Here is a 23,337-nt window from a genome sequence, read left to right as displayed (position 1 = left end):
ATTATTGGCCAGATAGGAGGGGAAGCGCCATATGGGCGAGGATGAGGGAGGCTTCACATTTAACAGGCTAACCGTCACAGGGCAATGATCCGAAATGGCCATGTCTTTGATGTCAGGATCGCTCACTAACGGCAGGAGAGCAGGGGACACAAAGACATAATCAAGACGCGAAAATGACTTGTGGGGGGGTGAATAGAAAGTGAATTCACGATACGTAGGATGGGACAATCGCCAGATATCAGTGAAATTTAGTGATGTTAACGTACGGGCAAGGGGGGTGGTGTCATTGTCAGTTTGGGTCGAAGGTGCCGGGATACGGGAGTCACGGTAAGTCCTATCCTCAGAGGGACACATGACCGAGTTGAAGTCCCCACCTATCAGGTGGAGTGCTTCAGACGCTTGGGAGATCCAGGCTCCCAGCTCCCTAAAAAACGACGAGTCGGGGGAGTTGGGCGCATATACGTTAGTTATAGCAATGTCCTTAGAAGCCAGGGTAAGGTGTAAGGTGATCATACGACCACACGAGTCTATACTAACGTTACGAGTGGTATACTGCAGACGTTTATGGAGCAGAATAACCACCCCTGCCTTGCGACCCGCGGCCGGGGAACCCAGAACTTCGCCAACCCAAAGTTTGCGAAGGCGTGAAAGATCTCCGTCGGTCAGGTGGGTCTCTTGTAGGAGCGCCACATCGGCCTTCAACCGTTTCAGATGACGAAGGACTTTCATGCGTTTGGAAGGTGATCGAAGGCCCTTAACATTCCATGACACTACAGTAAATCGGCCTGTAGAGGCATCAGCCATAGGGATCAGCAGGGGTGGTAATAGTTGGCAAAACGGCTATTAAATCAACATTGAGATAGACGGAGATATTCCAGGGAGTGCGCATATGTAAGGAAGCCCCCAAGGGTAACCAAGTACAAGAGGAGGGGAAAGAAAAAAGGAAAGCACTAGCAGGAAAAAGAAAAGAAAAGAAAAGGGGACAGAACCAGACAGTACGTAGTACAAGAGAACAATTTTGGTGTATCCACCATAAAGTAGCCGTAACCCACTTCACCTTTTTCCACACAGGTTGCATCTAAGGTACAAGGCTCCCAGCGGGTGCACTCACCCCCTGGGAGAGGCCGAATACATTCCTCGGGGGGGGGGGGGGGTGAAGGTAGGGGGGGGTAAGGGAAGGGAGAGAGTACAAGTCAGTATCTCTGATGGGGAGGTGGGGGAGGACTAGGGGGGTAGGAGAAGGGGGGGAAGACCCCTAAGTTTTAGAGGGGCAGCATGATAGCTGCAGGACAAAAATGGGAGAACCAATCGTGCAGGTGAAATAGGCGGGCTAATACCCTAAACTATAACAATATAACATGAACAGGTTCAAAAATAGGGATAATAGCCCCGACATTAAACAAATAAAAGAGGAACGTTAAGTATAAAACTACACAACAGTGTGCAGGCACAGTCTCATTGGCAAGCATCCCACTGAGGGCCGCACAACAAGAGCAGTGGCCGAAAGTACCAATAAGTGGAAACACTTTCTAACGTTACCAGTATCCAGGCGGGGAGCCCGGAGGGAGAAAGGGATAAGTTCAGCGGAGCTCAGACCGCGGGCGCTGGGTGGTGGAGCGACTCCGCTTGTATGGTGGTTTGGAGGGGCTCAGCTGTGTATCAGTGGAGGCCTGGGGGCTGGTAGTCAGACCAGCAGAGGGACTCTTCATCAAGGGGTCATGCGTGGTATCCATGTCTGCGGGGTAGTTGAGGAATCGTTCCGCTTCAGAGGGTGAGTTGAAAGTGCGGCGAGTGCCATTGGGAAGAGTAACGTGCAAAATCGCCGGATAGGCCAAAGTAAACTTGACATGGTTCTTAAAGAGGGAGGCACAGATCGGTGAAAATTCTTTTCTCAGTCTCATGACTTCAGCAGAGTAATCAGCAAACAGAAGCAAATTAACGCCATCAACAGTAAGGGTGCGTTGGGAGCGGAACTTCTGCAGGATAGCATGCTTGTCCGCATAGTTCAAGTATCTAGCTATGACCGCTCTGGGTTTGTTGCGCTGTTCCGAGAGCTGGCCTAGGCGGTGTGCACGTTCCACAACGCATGGGGTAGAAAGGCCCAGTTGAGCAGGAATAGTAACCATACATAAGTCCATAAGCTGTCCCGTGGAGACTGATTCAGGCAATCCTACTATTCTCAAGTTGTTCCTTCTCGCCCTATTCTCAAAATCGTCCAATTTGATCCATAAGTCTCTGGTAGTACGTGTGAGGCGAGCAAGAGCAGCAGCCTGAGCAGTGGTGTCATCCTCCATGAGGGAGATCCGCTCTTCAGCCTGTGTAAGGCGCTGTGCCTGGGCCTGTAGCTCGTTGCGGTACTGTTCCATAGCCTTCTGTATTGCTGAGTCTATAGAGGATGTCAGCGTGGGCGTCAGTAAGGCTACCACAGCCTGGGCTATGTCTGCCGAAGGAAGCGCTTCCACGCCTGGGAGCAGAGGAGATGCTTGCGATGGCTCAGCGAGGCTGTGCGCCGGCGCCATATTGGCCGAGGATTCGGCCGCGTCCGCCGTCGCGGACATCGCGGCGGTTAGTGATCGGTTCCCGGACCGCTCTACAAAACGGTCCATCAAGGGCTCGAGATCTTCCCCAGACAGCAGGAGGGATCCCCGAGGCGAATGGCTGCTTTGTAGCCGGTTAATAGGGGGTATGCGGCGGGAGCTTAGTCCGCTTACCTCCTCCTCATGTGGCGCCGACACCGGAAGTAAAATGTGTTTGATGATTTGAATCATTTAAGTGTGAGAGATATGCAAAAAAATAAAAAATCAGGAAGGGGGCAAATACTTTTTCACATAGCTGTACCTGCCAGCTCTATTCTAATATAATGCAATGCCCTCTACCGCTCTAGTTAAATCTGACACTGATGTCTGAACTTTGTATACACAGTGTTCTTTTTTTCTTTCTTTTTTAATTGCCGCTACATCCAATTGCTACCTGAATAAATCACAATGCATGTGGAAGAAGGAGACTCTGGGGGGACATGCTGTATAGTTTGTCCTGAGGATACAAAGTTACTGAGCCCTATACTTACTGTACAATTACAGCGCTACAGTACGTGGTCCCCCGCATAGCTTGTACGCTATCTTTCAAGGTGGCATGGCGCCTTCTCCTTATTGTATCCTGAGAACCATATAGTTCTGGGTCTGGTATGACTCGCCCATTTCCTGGTAATATCCTTTTTTTTTTTATATACCTAAAAATGACAAAAAAAGAAAAACAGAAATTAAATGAGATTGGGGTTGCCAAAAATGAGCATTTTACAAGCATTTGCTGGGGTTATTTGTTGGACTCAAACTTGCTTTCTGCTTGTCAGGGGCGGACTGACAACTCATGGGGCCCCTGGGCAATAGAAGATTATGGGGCCCCCGGGCAATAGGAGATTATGGGGCCCCCAGGCAATAGATTATGGGGCCCCCAGGCAATAGATTATGGGGCCACACAGTATACACTCACACACATACAGTATACACACACAGACACACAATATACACACACAGTAAACACACATAGAATACACATACACACACTGAAAATGTACTGGAGAGGCGGGGAAGCTATAATCTTGGGATTTTTTTAAAAACACAGATTTTTACATACTGTCCCATGTTTTATTGAGGCTGACAACCCTGATGGGGCCCCTTAGTGGCATGGGGCCCTCGGGCAGTGCCAGAGTGCCCGATTGGTCAGTCCGCCCCTGCTGCTTGTTGACTAGAGTACGGGGGCCTCCAAACTTTTTTTTAAAAATGGCCAGTTTACTCTCCTTCAGACTTTAGGAGGGCCGGACTGTGGCCAGCAGGGGTATAGAATATTTCCAGGTATCAGTGGGTGTAAATAGTGCCCCATCTTTGGTATTAGGGGGAGGAATAGTGCCCCATTGTTGTTGCCAGTTGCAGGAATGATGCCCCATTTTTGATGTTAGAGGGCAGAACAGTGTCAGTGGGATAAATATTATTATTATTACCGGTATTATTATTATTATACAACAATAACAGAATATAGGCAGACATTACAGTTACATTACAATTTGGTACAAGAGGAATCAGAAGGCCCTGCTCATGAGAGCTTACAATCTAAAAAGAGCCAGATAAAGGCAAGCAAAGGGCCCGAGGGGTGCAGTTTTGGAGACCCCTGGACTAGAGGAAAGCTAGTGCTAGAGACTGGTCATGTTAAAGCTGAACTCCAGGAATTATTTGGCTAACCAAACACAAATGCACGCCGCTCCAGGTAATCACTCTTCAACTATAGCGTTCACTGCTTCTTTACGTTGTGAAGTTGGAGCTTGGCTCGTCCGACACATATCAGAAGAAAGAAAAACTATGGGTGGCTGCACTCTTCACTGGTTTTATTAGCAAATGAGAGGTAAAAATATCACAGCACAGCAAGATGTTAAGTCCTATCACACTATACAAGCCCTTAGTCTTAATGACTAAGCACTTGTGTAGGGCGAAACCCGTTAACATCTTGCTGTTTTTACCTGCTATGGTGTGATGTTTTTTCTTCCTGTTATTTGCTGGAAAAGCCAGTGAAGCATGCATTCATCTGGAGTTTTTCTTTTCCAGAAATAATTTGTATTGCATACTTACGTTGGTCCAGCTTGGCACTGCATTAAAAACTGAAGCTAGGGGCACACACCCTTCTGGTGGAGAGTTGTCTTCATTGTTTTTTTCTGTTTTGTTTTTTTGATCTGATAATCCTGTGAGTAACACTCTTCCTGACCTAGAGTGCCTACGCTCACCCACTCCACTGTATATATGGAGGGAGCTATGGTTGTCATCCACTCTAGGAAGATAACATTGTTTGCACTTTCAGTTCAGCAAACAGAAAGTGACAAAGACACTGTATTTTTGGCAAAATCAACAGTCAATATGTACTTGCTGAAAATGTTCATAGCCTGAACAATTAAAAGTAATTCAGCCACCAAATCAAAGAAATTGTTAACTGGAATATATTCGATTTTTGCGCTTAGGTTCAGATATACTTTAATTGTACCCTTTAAGCAGTACCCTACCTTTTGTCTTGAATTCCTCTTTAGAAATAGTGAACTTCATGTACTTATTGTGTCTACAGTCTTGTATCTATATCTAAAGTATGAGGTTATCAATGGCTCTCAAACATTTTGTGGAGCCTCCTTCCAGGACTCCAGCAAGCTGCAGATTCCCTAATTTCCCACAGTACTTCCCAGCTCTGATAGTGCCCCCCCCCCCCAACCTCCCATACTGGCCTGTAGTACCTCTCAACCTCCCACAGTGCTCCTAGACCCCCTAAGATCCCACAGCTCTTACAGTACCCCCAACCTCCCACAGTTCCATCCAGCACCCTGCTGTGCCTTCTAGCTTACTGCAGAACCTCATGCCCCACCATTGTGCCCCCAACCTCCAACAGTGTCCCCCAGCCCCTTTTTTTTTACCATTGGGTCATTGAAGGTTTTAGAAAAATTTAAATAAGGCTGAAAACCACTGATCTCAAGCACTACTGCTTCTTACTGCCAGTCTCACGTGTTTTGGTCACTACAACACTACAATGTTGCTTACTGTTCTCCTTGCTGGAGATAAAGCTACAGTGCTGGGATCTCCTAACATCTTCATTTATTCTGCAGTTTAGTGATGTATGAACTTTTCGTGCTGTTACTTGATCATTCCTCCATCATTCATCAGACCACAAGTCTTCAAGGGAGTTAAGGTTCTAATAAGGAACTGTCACATGATAGCAGGCCACCAGCTCAATCAACTGGGTCCATGGAACTCTCCACCTTGCTGGTAGCATCTCTGACCTAATATGGTGATGGTGGGTCAATGACATTGTCTAATTATTGCCATGTGGCCTTATTAGGTCATTGATTTCGCCAGCATCCCTGTCCTTTAGTTACATGTTACTGTGGGGTGGGATATTCCATAACTGCAGCTGATTGGGCCATCCGCCTGCTATCATGTGATAATTTCTTTTGGGTTTGGTCCAAGCCTTAGCTCATCCTTACACACAGGGACACAATGTAGAACAAGGTATGTAAGGTAAGTAATAGGGAAAAGATATGCTACAGGGAACCTACTGGCAACAATGGGGACTTTTGCTTTGTTGGCCACAGCTTCTATTGTACAGATCCTCTCTAAATCCAGGCTACAGCATAATGGGATTAGTACACAAGCTGTTGTTTTAGTGCACATGTGTCAAACACAAGGTCCGCTGGCTAAATTGGGCCCATTGTGTGGCCCTCGCACCTCTCCTGCAGCTGGGAACCCTTCTCCATCTCCACCTTGTCTCAGCAGTCGGCAGCAGGGAGGAGGACAGAACTTCTCTGCCAGATCCTGCGCTTCTCTGTACAGCTGTGGGGAGGCTCGTCTCTGCCCCATCCCCCATATTAGCAGTCAGCAGCTGAGAAGACAGAACTACTTGTACAGATCCTGCACCTCTCTGTGCAGCCACAGTACCCCCTCCTCCCCACCTCCCCTCTCCAAGCATTCAGCAGACTCCAGCCCTTCTCTGGTCATCCTCCAGACCCTGCACTTTCTGAATCCCAGCTCTGCCTCCAGATTCTTCCTGGCAGCAGCAGAATTAAAGGGGGTGCATTGTGATGTAAAGGAGGGTGAAGGATTCTTGACTTCTGAACATCTAGTCTTACAGATACAACTGGCCCTTTCAGGACAAGTATAATGCTGATGCGGCCCATGATGAAATAGAGTTTGACACCCCTGTTGTGGGGTTTATCTCAAAGAATTGTTTGATGCACTTTTCATTTTTGTTACACACTTGCTGTTCCATAATTGAATGTAAAAGCAAAAATTGTCACTCCAGGCCTGTCTATGCTTGAGTAGAATATATACCACGTACAAGCAGTGGCAGCCCGTGCACTGTGGGTGCATGGGCGCCCCCCACCCATGCCCTTTCAGGACATCAGACGCATGGATTACTATGGCGGGGGCTGGTACATTTTGAAGCATCTGATTAGAGCCAGAGGCTCTAATAGGCTTCAAAAGAGGGTGGGCTCGGGGGGGCAGAGAGTGTGACCTGATCCCACCCAATTGTGTGACAATAACAAATACATTTTTGCTATGTTCACACTAACCTTCCTCCCCGCCAATCAGGAGGTAGGGCATCAGACCTGTTTCTTGATTGGCCAAAGCTTAGGAAGAGGAGCGGAGGGGAATCACGCTGGAGCGGAGATCTCTGCCCCTCTGGTGCACTGTCTTGAAGAGGAGCTGCGGCCTGGCACAGCGGTAAGTGTCGGAGGTCTGTCAGGGCTGCGCACAGGTGGGGGGGGGCAGGGGTTGGGGGTGCTGCCAGAGCTGCGAGCACGCGAGTGGGGGGAGTGAGTGGGCACAGTGGCTGCATATACTAGGCACAAGTGGCTGCATATACTGACCACAAGTGGCTGTATTTGACGGGCACAAATGGCTGTATTTGATGGGCACAGTGGCTGTATTTGGTGGGCACAGTGGCTACATATGGTGGACACAGTGACTGTATTTGGTGGTCACAGTGGCTATATTTGTTGGGCACAGTGGCTGTATTTGGTGGGCACAGTGGCTGTATTTGGTGGGCACAGTGGCTGTATTTGGTGGGCACATTGGCTCTATTTGGTGAGCACAGTGGCTGCACATGATGGGCACAGTGGCTGTATTTGGTGGGCACAGTGGCTGTATATGGTGGGCACTGTGGCTGCACATGGTGGGCACAGTGGCTGTATTTGGTGGGCACATTGGGTGCATATGCTGGGCACAGGGGCTGCATATGATGGGTACAGGGGATGCATTTTATGACAAAGTGGTTGTATTTGATGGGAACAGTGGCTGCATATTATAGGCACAGTGACTGCAATTGATGGAACAGTGACTGCATTTAATGGGCAAAGTGGCTGAATTTGATAGGCACAGTGAGGCTGCAATTGATGGTTTTTTTTTAAGTATTTTGCAGAATTTTTCAATTTGTTTGCGCCCCCCCAAAAAAAATTTTGAGCACCAGCCGCCACTGTGTACAAGTCTTGCCTGTTCACAGTTAGACTAAATCACCATGTGTAGAAAGATGACCACAAGCTAAATGTTTTCATGCTGTTGCCATGTATTCAATAAAGACGATTCTTAGCAGGTTCATTGAGTGGGGTTATCCTTCGGCATATGATGATCCATATTTTTATGAGTGCATTTCATATCTGGATTTGTAGATTCTACTTCTAGTAGCTGTCTGTACAGCAGGCACTGCAGTCACCCTCCGTAGTATATTTTAGCATCAGTCTGTGTAGAGCCTACATTATTCATGAAGAGCAGTAAAGGACAATCACTATTTAATAAAACTAGGCAGAAGCACAGCCTTCAGAGGTAATGAGCAAATATGACTTTCCAGGTATTATACAGGATTACAAACTACATATAGAAGCAAGGATTTAAAGGCCTTGTGCACACTATAAGCTGAACTCAAGGTATGATATTTATTGAAAAATAAGAAATTACAACCTTTGGGTTAAAATAGCAAGCGGACAGCAGCTGGCATATATTGTGGGCAACAATCTAGAAGTATATAAAAGAAAAATGCAGCGCATAAATGTCCATAAAAGAAGAGAAAAATTCAATCAATCCAGGGAAACACCCGATAGGTTAGTGATCCTTGAATTATAGGTGAACAAGAGTCTTCCACCAACACCACAGTAAGCCAGGCCTCTTACCCTTAGGAAAGGACCACTAGATTGTAGGTGGTCATTAACGCCCAAATATCAATCTCCTCTGAGTGTAATCCACCACTTTTTTCCAATTCTGGAAAAAAAACATCCATTGCAGCCACAGTGCCCACCAAACGCAGCCACTGTGTCCATAATACACAGCCACTGTGCCCATAAAATTCAGCCACTGTGCACATCAAACGCAGCCACTGTGCCCATCAAAAGCAGCCACTGTGCCCATCAAATGCAGCCTCTGTGCCTATCAAATGCAGCCACTGTGGCCATTAAACCCAACCATTGTGCCATCAAAAGTAGCCACTGTGCCCGTCAAACACAGCCACTGTGCCCATCAAACGCAGCCACTGTGCCCAATCAAATGCAGCCACTGTGCCCATCAAATGCAGCCTCTGTGCCCATCAAATGCAGCCACTATGCCCATCAAACGCAACCACTGTGCCATCAAAAGTAGCCACTGCGCCCGTCAAACACAGCCACTGTGCCCATCAAACACAGCCACTGTGCCCCATCATATGCCGCCACTGTGCCCATCAAACGCAGCCACTGTGCCCATCAAATGCAGCCTCTGTGCCCATCAAATTCAGCCACTGTGCCCATCAAACATAGCCACTGTGCCCATAAAATTCAGCCACTGTGCCCATAAAATGCAGCCTCTGTGCCCATCAAATGCAGCCACTGTGCCCATCAAACGCAACCACTGTGCCATCAAAAGTAGCCACTGTGCCCATCAAACACAGCCACTGTGCCCATCAAACGCAGCCACTGTGCCCTATCAAATGCAACAGATCTTCCACTTACCCAAATATTTGCGGACAATGGTGCTCACCGTGTTCTTGCTAATGCCCAATTCCTCCTCCATCAATCGTAGAGTAGCCGATCTCGTGCCAGCATTTGTCGGACGTCTTCGATCAAGTCTGGGGTTCTGCTTATCGATGGCCAACCCAAGAGTGGCTCACCCTCAGTCATTCCTTTCTCATTGGAAAAGCATTTGAACCAATCGTAAACACATTTTCTGCTCACGGCTTCCATCCCGTACATTTGCAGCAACATTTCATGCGTCTCTGTCAACGTTCTCCCCAGTTTGTAGTAGAACTTGATGTTCACTCGTTGCTCCATTGCACTGTGACCCTACCTATCACTCTGACTATGTTCCAACTGCCTGCAGTGGGTTTACCCTGATGGCCACATGTACTCCACGCTAGGTGGTGCTTCTTGACATGCTCTGGATAGCCATGTTGAGATATTGGACCATTCACCATACTTTTTAGATACACCTTGTACTAGGACAATGTCACTGTCCTCCTATGGAATTGTGGCCATTTTAGGTCAATGATGTCATGAGCATCCCACCCCTTTGCATATGTGCAGCTGTGGGGCAAGAAACCTCCTTCCCTGCAGCTCATTGGGCAATACAGCTAACTTGTCCTTTTGGACAGAAACAATTTCGGAACTAAACCCAAGGTTATCCTTGATGCTGAGTGTCTTCCTCTCTGCACGCTGACTACAAGGGGTCACTTGCTTGGCACTGCTACCATTTACAGAATGCCGTGTGTGTGTGTGTGTGTGTGTGTGTGTGTGTGTGTGTGTGTGTGTGTGTGTGTGTGTGTGTGTGTGTGTGTGTGTGTGTGTGTGTGTGTGTGTGTGTGTGTGTGTGTGTGTGTGTGTTTTTCCTTTTTTCTGAAAATGGGTTTTCCGTATGCATACGTCAAAAAAGTATTTTGTTCATTCGGACTTGCCAAATTTAGTCTGAAAACGAATTTGTAAGGAAACAAATTGCACATGTCTACTAGTTATGCTGGGAACTCAGCCCGCTCTCCTCCAATAGTTACATAGAGGGTGGCACAGTGGTGTAGTGGTTGGCACTTTCACCTAGCAGTAAGAAGGTCGCTGGTTCAAATCCCAACCATGACACAACCTGCCTGGAGTTTGCATGTTCTCCCTGCGCCTGCGTGGGTTTCCTCTGGGTACTCCGGTTTCCTCCCACACTCCAAAGACATGCTGGTAGGCTAATTGGATCCTGTCTAAATGGTCCCTAGTATGTATGAATGTGAGTTAGGGACCTTAGATTGTAAGGTCCTTGAGGGTAGGGACTGATGTAAAGGTACAATGTATATGTAAAGCACTGTGTAAATTGACAGTGCTATATAAGTACCTGAAATAAATAAAATAAAAATGAATAGTCAGTAAGGTTGAATAAAGACACCAGTCCATCCAGTTCAACCTGAGTGAGTGTCTACAATTGTCCCTATCCTTATACATTGCACACTCACATCGGTACCTACCCTCAAGGAGCCCACAATCCAAGGTCCCCAATGATCAGACTTGTCCCGACACACCCCTTCTGCACAGCCTTTCACTGGGAAGATCAGTGTGCTGCTGTTTCTCCTCTTTCCAGTTCTTATGCAGCTGAGAACAGAGGGAATGTGATCACTTATAAAAAAAAAGGGGAAAAATATATTTATGTTATTTATATATATATATATATATATATATATATATATATATATACACAAATGTTTTGCCTTTCGTTTCTATTTTAAACTGAAAAGGTTGTTTTACAAGGTGATCGTTCACAAACACAGTAAATAGCAAATATTGCATTAAACTATAATTTAACTTTATTTTTAATACAGCTAGGGGAATGTTGTCATCTAACTAACTGTCAGCTTTATCCGTATAGACCGCTGATGTTGTAATCACATACCGGGTTACAATAATTTACACAGATTGGAGGGGGTGTTGCAAGGTCACTGTATACAAACTAAAGGTAACATTAATCTTGTCCGCACCTGAACTGCCTGGACTTAAAACATCTGTCCACGTTCAGATCTTAACCCGTTGCATTTACTGTGCAGTCACTTCAAAAGAGAGATAAACCTGATAGTAATGGCATTAAACTGTAATATCCATGCATTGAATTGTGACCTCAAAGCTCTTATACTGTCCATACTGAGGGTAGGCCTTTTATCACAAAGGGTTAAAGACGCCTGGATAAAAAAAAATCCTTTAAGCCCCTCCCTCATTATCATCTCGGTCAGAATATTATCTGTTGTGATAAGAAATGATATATTGATGTATAAGCAGTGTCACCCAACCACAGACACATAATCCATCATTACACCCCCGTCACTTTACTCTGTAGCCACAGTCCTCTGGAATACCTTGCTATGTAATCAGCCTGGAATGGAAGGGTTTTATGCTAAATTATTACAGTGATAATTGTAGCAAACACCCGTTTTTCAAGCGTGCTGCAAATTTTTGCAAAAAAAAAAAGGTGCACATGGAGGGGTGTTGTGTTTGCTTTGCTTTTATGTTTTAGCATGATTTGGCATGTTAGTAACATTATAAGGTGATATTGTTTAGGAGTGTGTTTTTAAAATAGTTAAATAATTTAACATAATTTTTCCCCATACCATAGAATACTGCACCCCCCACCCCCTTACTCAATACAGGGGTTTCCTTTCCTCCATATCACTGACCATATTACCACCCCCTCCCCCCCATAGCTATGAGCCCTCAATACCCCCCACCATCCTTCTCTAAGGGGCTCTTTCCATATCTGCTCCATCCCAGCAATGGCCCCTCAAATTACTTCCCCCTAATACTTAGGCTCCGTTCACACAGGGGGCGACACGAGGCGACACGACTTGCTGTGCCGCGACCTGACAAGTCGCCCTCGTTCTGTACTACGGAACCGTTCTAAGAGGAGCGACTCGAGTCGCTCCGACTTAGAAAAAAGGTTCTTGTACTACTTTTGGGCGACCTCGGGCGACTTGCATTGACTTCTATACAGAAGTCATTTGCAAGTCGCCGCTGAGGTCGCGGCGCGGCAAGTCGTGTCGCCTCGCACCGCCCCCTGTGTGAACCGAGCCTTACACCCAACTCCCAAAGCATTGGGTATATAGGACCCCCCCCCCCCCATATACACACACACACACTACCAGCCATCACTACTGCCCCTCCATTAACACTGATCCCAAGAACCTCCCCTATACTGGCCGCCTTCCCTATACTGGCCTCCTTTGCCTCTAGGAGTTCCCCTTCATCACATACTGCCCCGTCCAATATAGGGAATTCCCCACTAAGGGTCTCTTTCAATATCTGACTCTTCCCAGCAAAGGTCCCTCCAACTCTTTCCACCATTACCACCTAATACTGACATCCCATCCCCAAAGCATATGGCCTTCTTCCATATAGGACCCCTCCCCCCCCACCTCCCTGCCACCAATACTGAACCTCAAATAACACTGACCCTTAGAACCCCCGCCCCCCCCCCCCCCATAATGGCCTTCCCTGTCTCTAGGAGTTCCCCTTCATCACATACTGCCCCACCCAATATAGGTAATTCCACACTAAGGGCCTCTTTGCATATCTGCCCCTTCCCAACAATTGTCCCTCCAACAATTTCCACCATATTACCACCTAATACTGACATCCCGTCCCCAAGGCATAGGGCCTTCTTCCATATAGGACTCCCCACCTTCCTGCCACCACTACTGCCCCTCCAATAACACTGACCCCAACAATTTCCACCATTACCACCTAATACTGACATTCCATCCCCAAAGCATATGGCCTTCATCCATATAGGACCCCCGTCCCCCACCACCACCTTCCTGCCACCACTACTGCCCCTCCCATAACAAAATGACTCCAAGAACCTCCCATACTACTATATGGGGCAGTATGTGTGTTCCCCTTCAACACATACTGCCCCACCCAATATAGGAAATACCCCACTAAGTTTCTCTTTCCATATCTGCCCCTTCCCAACAATGGTCCCTTCAACTATTTCCACCATTACCACCTAACACTGACATCCCATCCCCAAAGCATAAGGCCTTCTTCCATATAGGACCCCCCCACCTTCCTGCCACCACTACTGCCCCTCCAGTAACACTGACCCCAAGAATCCCCCCATTCTGGCCTCTACTGCCTCTAGGAGTTTCATTCATCACATACTGCCTCACCCAATATAGTAAATTCCCCACTAAGTTTCCCTTTCAATATCTGCCCCTTCCTTATAATGGTCCCTCCAACTATTTCCACCATTACCACCTAATAATGACATCCCATCCCCAAAGCCTAGGGCCTTCTTCCATATAGGACCCCACACCTTTCTGCCCCCACTACTGCACCTCCAATAACAATGACCCCAAGACTCCCCCCCCCCCCCTATCCTGGCCTCCCCTGCCTCTAGGAATTTCCCTTCATCACATACTACCCCACCCAATGTAAGAGATTTCCTCATACCAATGTCCCCATTATTACCACCCCCCCCCCTATAGTTATGAGCCCCCAGTACCAACCCCCCTTTCCCTAAGGGTATGTTTGCATATTTGCCTCCTCCCGAACAATGGCATCTCCAACATCTTACCCCAATACTGCCTAATACTGACACTCCACCCCAAGCCTGGGGCATCCCTTCATATATGACCCCCCTCCACCACCACCATCACCTTCCTGCCAATACTATCGTGTCCCCCCCCCCCCAATAACACTGACCTCATTACTCCCCAATCCCCCCCCCCATACTGGTCTCCCCACCTCTACGAGTTTCCCTTCCCCCGCCACTATACCTGACAGAGTGGGGGTCCCCTCTATATTTTACCTCTCCTTTCAATGGGGAGAATTGTTTAGCAATGTTGCAAGGATGGCCGTTCACCAGCACAATTTACTTAAAAATTTAAATTTTTCTGAATGCTCATTTGATTTTGTAATGGTCAGCAGGGAGTTCTTGTTTACTAGGATGCAATATGTCACCTGCCCACCATCTGTTTAAATCCTGAAAAGCCCATGCCACTGGGCTGCAACCGCAGTTGCACCGTGGCTCCATTCACTTGAACGGGTCATATTTGGCACCAGGGGATTTAAGTTTTGCCACAGCCATGAAGCAAAACATCGTGGATGCAGCATGTGCATGTGAGCAGCTGCATTTTCTTCCTTAGGAGGGCAGTCACAGGACAGTAAAATTGAATTATGTATGGCCAGCTCTAAAGAGGAATTTTATTCCTCCCCGTATTTTTATTTTTTTACCCCTCTTACCTCTAAAGCTGGATTCTGCACAAAAAAAACATATATATATGCCCAGTGATCCAATGTTTTTCTGTAAGGCTCATCCCTCCGCCACTTCTTCTATCATCATTAGGGGGTCTCTGGCAGCCAGCCCCTTGATGAGGAACACGCTCCGGAGTGAGTCATTAAAGGGGCAGCTACAGAAAACCAGGAATCACTCTGTGAAACTGCATGTGCATTTGTTCTGTATGAATTATGACAAAATGTAATGTTAATAGGCTATTTTCTGTCCAGGTCGGATGTTCTTTATAAGAATAGCGTGAATTAGGAATATACTGCAATATGGCCACTAGATGGAGCTGATGATGATAGGGAATACATATTTATTTACTATGATTGTCAGCACCTGCAGTTTCGCAGGTCGAATAGCTCTGAAATATTTTTATGAGTACACTTCTTATTGTCTGTGGGCCATTGAAGGAGTACCATATCATGTGAAGAAGTTCCTTCCAAGGTGCCCAACCTCAATTATTTATCAGTAGCAGATATACATTTGGTAATTCTCCTGGGTATACATTGTTGTGTAAATCACAAGACAGCCGGAGCAGAAATACTCATAGATATATACATATTTTAACCGCGTATTTAAGTTTTTTAACCGTGTATTTAAGTTGTGTGAACCAGTACACTCCGCTTTCTGTTAATCTGATTAGTATAGCACATGTGTCAAACAAAAGGCCCTTGGCCGAATCTAGCCCCCCAGGTCATTTCATGATGTGGCCCTTACACCTCTACTTCAGCTGCGGCATCCCCCTCATCTCTACACTCACCTTGTCTCAGAAGTTGGCAGCAGAGAGGAGGACAGAACCCCTCTACCAGATCCTGCACCTCTATGTACAGCTGCAGAACCCCCTAGGCTCCGGAACATTTAGCAGACTCCGGCAGCTGACTACAGCCAGCCCACCTCTGGTTCTCCTCCAGATCCCTTACTTTCTGCTTCCCAGCTCTGCACCCTGTTTCTTCTTGGCAGCAGCACAAGGTAAGTGGGGGTGCACTGTGATGCAAGGGAGGTTGGGGGACTCTTGACTTTGGATGGTGTGTGAGATCTTGACATCGGATGTAAGGGGGAATGGGGTGTCCTGGACATCTAGTCTTACAGATACAACCAGCCCTTTGAGGGCGACCATAATGCTTATGTGGCCCGCAATGAAATTGTGTTTAACACACCTGGTATAACACTATCCAGAGTCCCCAGAAGGGATGTGCTTGGGTTTGGTCCAATCCCCAGAAGGGATGTGCTTGGGTTTGGTCCAATTCCCAGAAAGGATGTACTTGGGTTCGGTCCAATCCCCAGAAGGCATGTGCTTGGGTTCGATCCAATCCCCAGAAGGCATGTGCTTGGGTTCGGTCCAATCCCCAGAAGGGATGTGCTTGGGTTTGGTCCAATTCCCCGAAAGGATGTACTTGGGTTCGGTTCAATCCCCAGAATAGATGTGCTTTGGTTCTGTCCAATCCCACAAGAAAGCTAATAGTGACTGTCCAATTACCTGCCGGTGGGGGATTCTTGTAACATCACTCACCCAAAATGGCCACATAACCATATTAGGTCAATGACATTAACCTAGTATCCTCCTCCAGCAGCTGATTGGCCCAGATCTGACAGATTCCTTCTGGGTGTAACCAAACATGGACTCGGACTGGAACCCAAGTAAAAACCCAAGCTAGTCCCTAATACCTGACCCTATCACACACTTGCCTATGCCCACTGAGGACGTGGCGTAGAAGCACACAGGAGCTAAAACTTAAATTTTGGCACATGTCGCCCTTCGGAGTCCTGGAAATACTGTAAATTGTTGCCTGCCTTGAATTGCAGGCAAGAATTGCTCTCTAATAGTTTTAGGTCAGGGGTATGGGGAAATAAAAACAACATAAATAGAAATTTCATACCAACTTAATTTGGTGTTTGAAGTAAATACAGGTTTTCTCTGGCAGAAAAATGTGTCCTTTTATTATAACACATCCTTGAGGGTGTAGAAGGTTGCTGCACGAGCAAAATAACAGCGGATAACAAAATGGAGTTGCGCTGCATTTCAAAATAGTAAGATAAATGGAAAAGGAAGTGTGGCAAGGACAATGGGAAGAAATATAGAAATATAGTGGGAAATTTGATGAAGTAACAAAAAAAAAAAAGATAATAAGCACAGATTACGGGGGAGACTGGAAAAAGTGAGAACATGTTGTAAAAGACTCCAGTGAGCCATTCACGACATCGGAAAAACACACTGGTTCACATAGGAGGGGAAAAAATCTGGTTCTATTGTTATGTGGCATGTTATTCTATGAGTCCTTATAATAATATTTATAACTCATCTTAGGCCTTTGCTCATGGTTAGATTAAAGTTTGATAGTAAAGTTATTTATTAAAATGTAGATTGGCTCTTTGTAAGATTGCCTGCTGCTGAAAAGTTAGCAGACTACCTCCAGGTATCTCTTAAAGTTTTTGTAAAATCATTGTCTTTATTCAACCTTACCCACTATGTACACTACAGTATGTAACTATATGTAATTATGCAACCTGCAGCCTTTATTAAAATAATACCTGATGATTCCGCCATGAGGGTACTTGTTCAGGCACTGTTATGGGGTGATAGCTGTATAGCTGTGCTCCTGCCTTGACACATTATCACGTGCACCTCTGGTGGAGACTATGGGTAAGGTTCAGGCTCAGGAAGACCATGAGTTCAAGTTGAATCCTGCAGGTTTGAGATTCACAGTCCCAGTGAATTCCACCAGGTTGGATTCTCTGTACCTACGGATGAGCTTGAGTTTGGCTTGGGCTTGGTCTAAAACCCATGTTCAGCCGAACCCAGAAGGTTCAGGCTCAGGAATACCATGAGTTCAAGGTGAATCCTGCAAGTTTGAGATTCACAGTCCCAGTGAATTCCACCAGGTTGGATTCTCTGTACCTACGGATGAGCTTGAGTTTGGCTTGGGCTTGGTCTTAAACCCACGTTCAGCCGAACCCAGAAGGTTCAGGCTCAGGAATACCATGAATTCAAGGTGAATCCTGCAAGTTTGAGATTAACAGTCCCAGTGAATTCCACCAGGTTGGATTCTCTGTACCTACGGATGAGCTTGAGTTTGACTTGGGCTTGGTCTAAAACCCACGTTCAGCCAAACCCAGAAGGAATCTGTCAGCGGTAGGACAATCAATTTCGGCCAAAGCATTCCATGCCCTATAGCCACACGTACACAACAGGGCAGGATACCCATGATATTGTTGACCTAATATGGCTTCAAAGCTATATTAGGTCAATAACATTGGCCTATTATGGCCGTGTAACGAGAATTGGAATTGAAGCACCACACCAATGCCAAGAGGTCTAGATACAACTTTATTCCATCAAACATCAGGGATACCCCTGACTTTTAAAGGAATAAAGTTGTATCTGTTCCTCTCAGCAGTGGTGTGGCGCTTCAATTTCAAACTTTGTTACATTACACTACAAGCCAAAGAGACCGTGGACATCTACTGGAGTGTAGAAGTGGCTTGCCCAGGAACCAGATCAGACCAGATCAAGACCCTGAAGAAGTTCTGCAAGTCCCTGAAAAAGTTTGTTCCAGTCAAGTGGGTATCTCATAACCATCCCATCCCTATCCAAGCTTATTAAACTCTAATAAAATACAAAAAAAAAAAAGTTCCTGTTTCCTGTCTCAAGTGAGACTGTGGAAATGTGGTGTGCCTGGCTGTGCAGGGTGGGGGATCCCTCTTCACCAGCGGCTCCTACTGGGGATGTGATACACAAAAAAGGATTTAAAAAAAGATTAAAGCAGTATAACAATTGTTTATACAACTGGTACTAAATATCACCCGCTTAGGGTTTAGATTTACGTAAATGAGTCTATTAATCCAGTCAGTTCTACCCTAATCATTTGAAACTAGGTAACTCTACTGTAGATTATATAGAATGTGACTCAATGCGAATGTAAAAAAAAAATTAGGAGCTCAAATACTGATCCTGCTACATGTTAAAAATACATCAGCTAACACTGACCATACATTCAGCACCGAATTGTCCAAAATTAACAAAAAAGCATTCCATGATCCCGTTCACCTAAAGTTATTTATCTACTCTTAATATCTAAAAGACGGTACTGCAGGTATGACCTGTGGATGTTCCATCCCATCAAATGCTTTTGACCTAAACACCGATAGCCAGATACAAATATATATATTTTGTGTAATGCCTATGCAATGATTGGTATCTTGCTTGAATCTCTTGCTGTGTACAAGTACTTGAGGCTTACCGCTGGACTCATAGAATACTGTTTATTTTAATAGCTGGGTTCCGAGTGACCATTTTTACCTGCGGCATAGCTAAGAATATAACTATTAATGGGAACTAAGCAGTGTTGGTAAATGTCTTATTGATTGTCCGTGTGTTTGCATTTAGTCATACCAAATATTTCAACTTCCATTCAGGTTAAAAAATGTGTTGTTTGCTAACTAATTTATAGTTAATAGAAAAATCAATGGACTTAACAAAGAATAGAGATAATGAAAAGGTTTACGTGAGACCTGATGAAATTTTATATATCATTTTTCAGTAAACTTTACTTACAAAAGTGAGTACACCCCTCACATTTTTGTAAATATTTTATTCTATCTTTTCATGTGACAGCACTGAAGAAATGACACTTTGCTACAATGTAAAGTAGTGAGTGTACAGCTTGTATAACATTGTAAATTTGCTGTCCCCTCAAAATAACTCAACACACAGCCATTAATGTGTAAGCCGCTGGCAATAAAAGTGAGTACACCCCTAAGTGAAAACGTCCAAATTGGGTCCAATTGGCCACCCCCCCCCCCCCCCCCCCCGTGTCATGTGACTCATTAGTGTTACATGGTCTCAGGTATGAATGGGGAGCAGGTGTGTTAAATTTGGTGTTATCGCTCTGACTCTCTCATACTGGTGACTGGAAGTTCAAAATGGCACCTCATGGCAAAGAACTCTCTGAGGATCTGAAAAAAGAATTGTTGCTCTACATAAAGATGGCCTAAGCCAGTGATAGAGAACCTTGGCACCCCAGATGTTTTGGAACTATATTTCCCATGATGCTCATGCACTCTGCAGTGTAGTTGAGCATCATAAAAAATGTAGTTCCAAAACATCTGGGGTGCCCAGGTTCGTCACCACTGGCCTAAGCTATAAGAAGATTGCCAAGAACCTGAAACTGAGCTGCGGCACTGTGACAAAGACCATACAGTGGTTTAACAGGACAGGTTCTACTGTTCTACAGAAGATGACTCGCCATGGTCGACAAAGAAGTTGAGTGCATGTGCTCAGCATCAAATCCAGAGGTTGTCTTTGGGAAATAGACATTTGATTGCTGCAAGCATTGCTGCAGAGGTTGAAGGGGTGGGGGGTCAGCTTGCTAGCTTGTCAGTGCTCAGACCATACGCCGCACACTGCATCAAATTGGTCTGCATGGCTGTTGTCCCAAAGGGAACCCTCTTCTAAAGATGCACTAGAAAGCCCACAGTTTGCTGAAGGCAAGCAGACTAAGGACATGGATTTCTGGAACCATGTCCTGTGGTCTGATGAGTCCAAGATAAACTTATTTGGTTCAGATGGTATCAAGCGTGTGTGGCGGCAACCAGGTGAGGAGTACAAAGACAAGTGCGTCTTGCCTACAGTCAAGCATGGTGGTGGGAGTGTCATGGTCTGGGGCTGCAGGAGTGCAGTCCTCATCTAAAATGACCACTGCATTGCTAAAGAAGCTGAGGGTAAAAGTGATGGACTGGCCAAGCATGTCGCCAGACCTAAACCCTATTGAACCCTATTTGTGGGGCATCCTCAAATGGAAGGTGGAGGAGCGCAAGGTCTCTAACATCCACCAGCTCCGTGATGTCATCAGGGAGGACTCCAGTGGCAACCTGTGAAGCTCTGGTGAACTCCATGCCCAAGAGGGTTAAGGCAGTGCTGTAAAATAATGGTGGCCACACAAAATATTGATACTTTGGGCCCAATTTGGACATTTTCACTTAGGGGTGTACTCACTTTTGTTGCCAGCGGTTTAGACATTAATGGCTGTGTGTTGAGTTATTTTGAGGGGACAGAAAATTTACACTGTTATACAAGCTGTACACTTGCTACTTTACAGTGTAGCAAAGTGTCATTTCTTCAGTGTTGTCACATGAAATTATAGAATAAAATATTTAAACAAGTGTGAGGGGTTTACTCACTTTTGTGAGATACTGTATTTACACGGTTGGATTTCTGTATCCTGTAGTATAGCCTTTCTCAACCATTTTACATCAGGGAACCCTTAAGATAATTTTCAACTGTCAGGGAACCCTTGCTAAATTTAATTAATTGGAGGGCAGTGGGAAGAATGCCCCTTATATTGATGGTCAGTGGGAGGAATGCCCTTATATTGATGGTCAGTGGGAGGAATGCCCCTTATATTGATGGTCAGTGGGAGGAATGCCCCTTATATCAATTGTCAGTGGGGGGAATGCCCCTTATATTGATGGTTAGTGGGAGGAATTACCCTTATATTGATGGTCAGTGGGATAAATGCCCCTTATATTGACGGTCAGTGGAAAGAATGCCCCTTAAATCGATGGTCAGTTAGAATAATGCCCTTATATTGATGATCAGTTAGAAGAATGTCCCATATATTGGTGGTTGGTGGGAAAAATGCCGCCCTTACAGACCTTTTAAAATATCATTGGTTTCATGTTGTTGGCTTTGGCTAATTGGACCCAGAATTATTTAGGCGCCATCCAATGGGAGGTAAATTGGCCTCCGCTCAAGGAACCCCAAGCGATCTCTGGAGGAACTCTGGTTGAGAATTGCTGTTGTAGTGGATGCTTACTCTTTGGTGTCCCTATGCAACACACCTTTGTAAGGATCACCTCATTTTCACTGAGCATTTACTTTAAAATTAATGAAGAAATTGTGATAATAAGTAAAAATATATGAATAAATATGAGATGACTATATGCTGATGTGATAAAAAATCTAACACAATAGGTATACAAGAAAGTCACCTATTTCCCTCTGTTATCTATAGGCAAAGACCCACTGTGCCCATTGATCAACCAGCCCTACTTATGGGGGAGCACCACTATTCATTAAATAATTCTTCTTATTGTATTGCATAAACATTTACGTAGCCCTATTAGTCCACTTTATGTGCTTTATTCATAGTAAACACTACTTTTAGGATTAAAGTGGTACTAAACAACCCCCTTCCACAATGCTCCACCATCTTGGTCCTCTTCAGCTGGCTACCTCTTCTGGGTGTAGGCAGCCAGCTCAAATAATTCGCTGGACCCACCCCTCTAGCCTGCCCATCGGACCACCTCCTCCAGCCGCTCTGTGTGCTGATCCCGCAGCCTCGTAGGAACTGTGATGTAAGTATCCAGGATGCTACGGAATCAAGTACACATCATCCTGGCCTAGGCCAGATTAGTGGTTGGAGAGGTGGATAAGCCATCAAACACCACCAATCACTTGGTTCTCACAGCTCCCTGAGCAGAGAACTGTCAGTCACCATCCCTCTGCTCTGCCCCCCCCCCCCCAGCACTCACTGGAGCACTGGGCTGTGGAGGGGGCGGGAGCGGCTAGCTCAGCATCCAAGCAGCTCACTGAGAGGCTGACCCAGGTGTCGGTCCAGCCATGTGGGCAGATCCTGACTTCATTGTTGCGATCTTGCCCGAGCCTAGACCGACTCTATGACGTCAGCCAATAGCAGGCTTCCGCCCTCTGTCTGCTGAAAGTGGGTCACAGGAGTGAAGAACAAACTGCACTCCTGTGATTCATAGGAGAAGTTTAATGCAAATATACTCTCCATGCGTTGGTGGTTTACTTTTGAGTTCATCCCAAAAATCCACATATAGTTGGCTTTCATAATAAATCCTAGGCAGTGTACGCATCTGCTTGCATGTCCATGGTAAAGCTTTAAATTATAACTATCTCTGGGAAAAAGTTTTATGGGACTGGTTCTTTGTACTCAGTATAGAGTGGTAGAATGAGTGTGTCTGCTTTTATGGCTACGGCAGAGCAATAGATTAAAACCATCATAGGGATAAGGTTTTATGGAACTGATCTTTTGTATTCAGTGTAGGGTGGTGGAGTAATTGTATCTACTTGTATGGCTATGATAGGGTTTCACATTATAACCATCACTGGGATAAGGTCTTATGGAAATGGTTCTAAATACTGAGTGTAGAGTTGAAGAGTGAATGTGTGTTCTTGTATGGCTATGGCAGGGCATTCCATTAGAACTATTAACAGGACAGGGACATATTATGTATTCAGTATGGTGTGGTAATGGTAATATGTGTGGATCTGCTTGTATGACTGCGGTAAAACTTTAAATTATAGCCATCACTGGGATGATGATTCAAGGAATCGATCCTCTGTACATAGTTTTGTAGAGGGATTGAATATGCTTGTATTGGCTATGGCAGGGCAATAGATTATAACCATCACTGGGATAAGGTCTTATGGAAATGGCCAGATGTCCTCAGTATGATGTAGTAGAGTAATTGTATCTGCTTGCATGGCTATGGTAGGACATTAGTCACTACTGTGATGGGATCTTATGGA

At 45.6% G+C, this 23,337-nt stretch overlaps 1 long non-coding RNA gene across 6 annotated transcripts in view; it reads right to left on the bottom strand.

Moving 5' to 3' along the window:
• The window catches only part of LOC143959312 (uncharacterized), a 133,930-nt gene that overhangs the window by 86,470 nt on the left and 24,123 nt on the right, over window positions 1–23,337 (bottom strand). For all 6 annotated transcript variants that reach the window (XR_013270199.1, XR_013270201.1, XR_013270203.1 and 3 more), the window contains exon 2: window positions 3,068–3,229. This is a non-coding gene — a long non-coding RNA (uncharacterized LOC143959312). The remainder of the gene's footprint in view (window positions 1–3,067; window positions 3,230–23,337) is intronic.

This window comes from Lithobates pipiens, unplaced genomic scaffold, assembly GCF_037356315.1.
Source record: "Lithobates pipiens isolate NorthernLeopardFrog02 unplaced genomic scaffold, aLitPip1_a1.2 Scaffold_7, whole genome shotgun sequence".
Classification (NCBI taxonomy): domain Eukaryota; kingdom Metazoa; phylum Chordata; class Amphibia; order Anura; family Ranidae; genus Lithobates; species Lithobates pipiens.
This window is presented reverse-complemented; position numbering and strand designations above follow the sequence as displayed.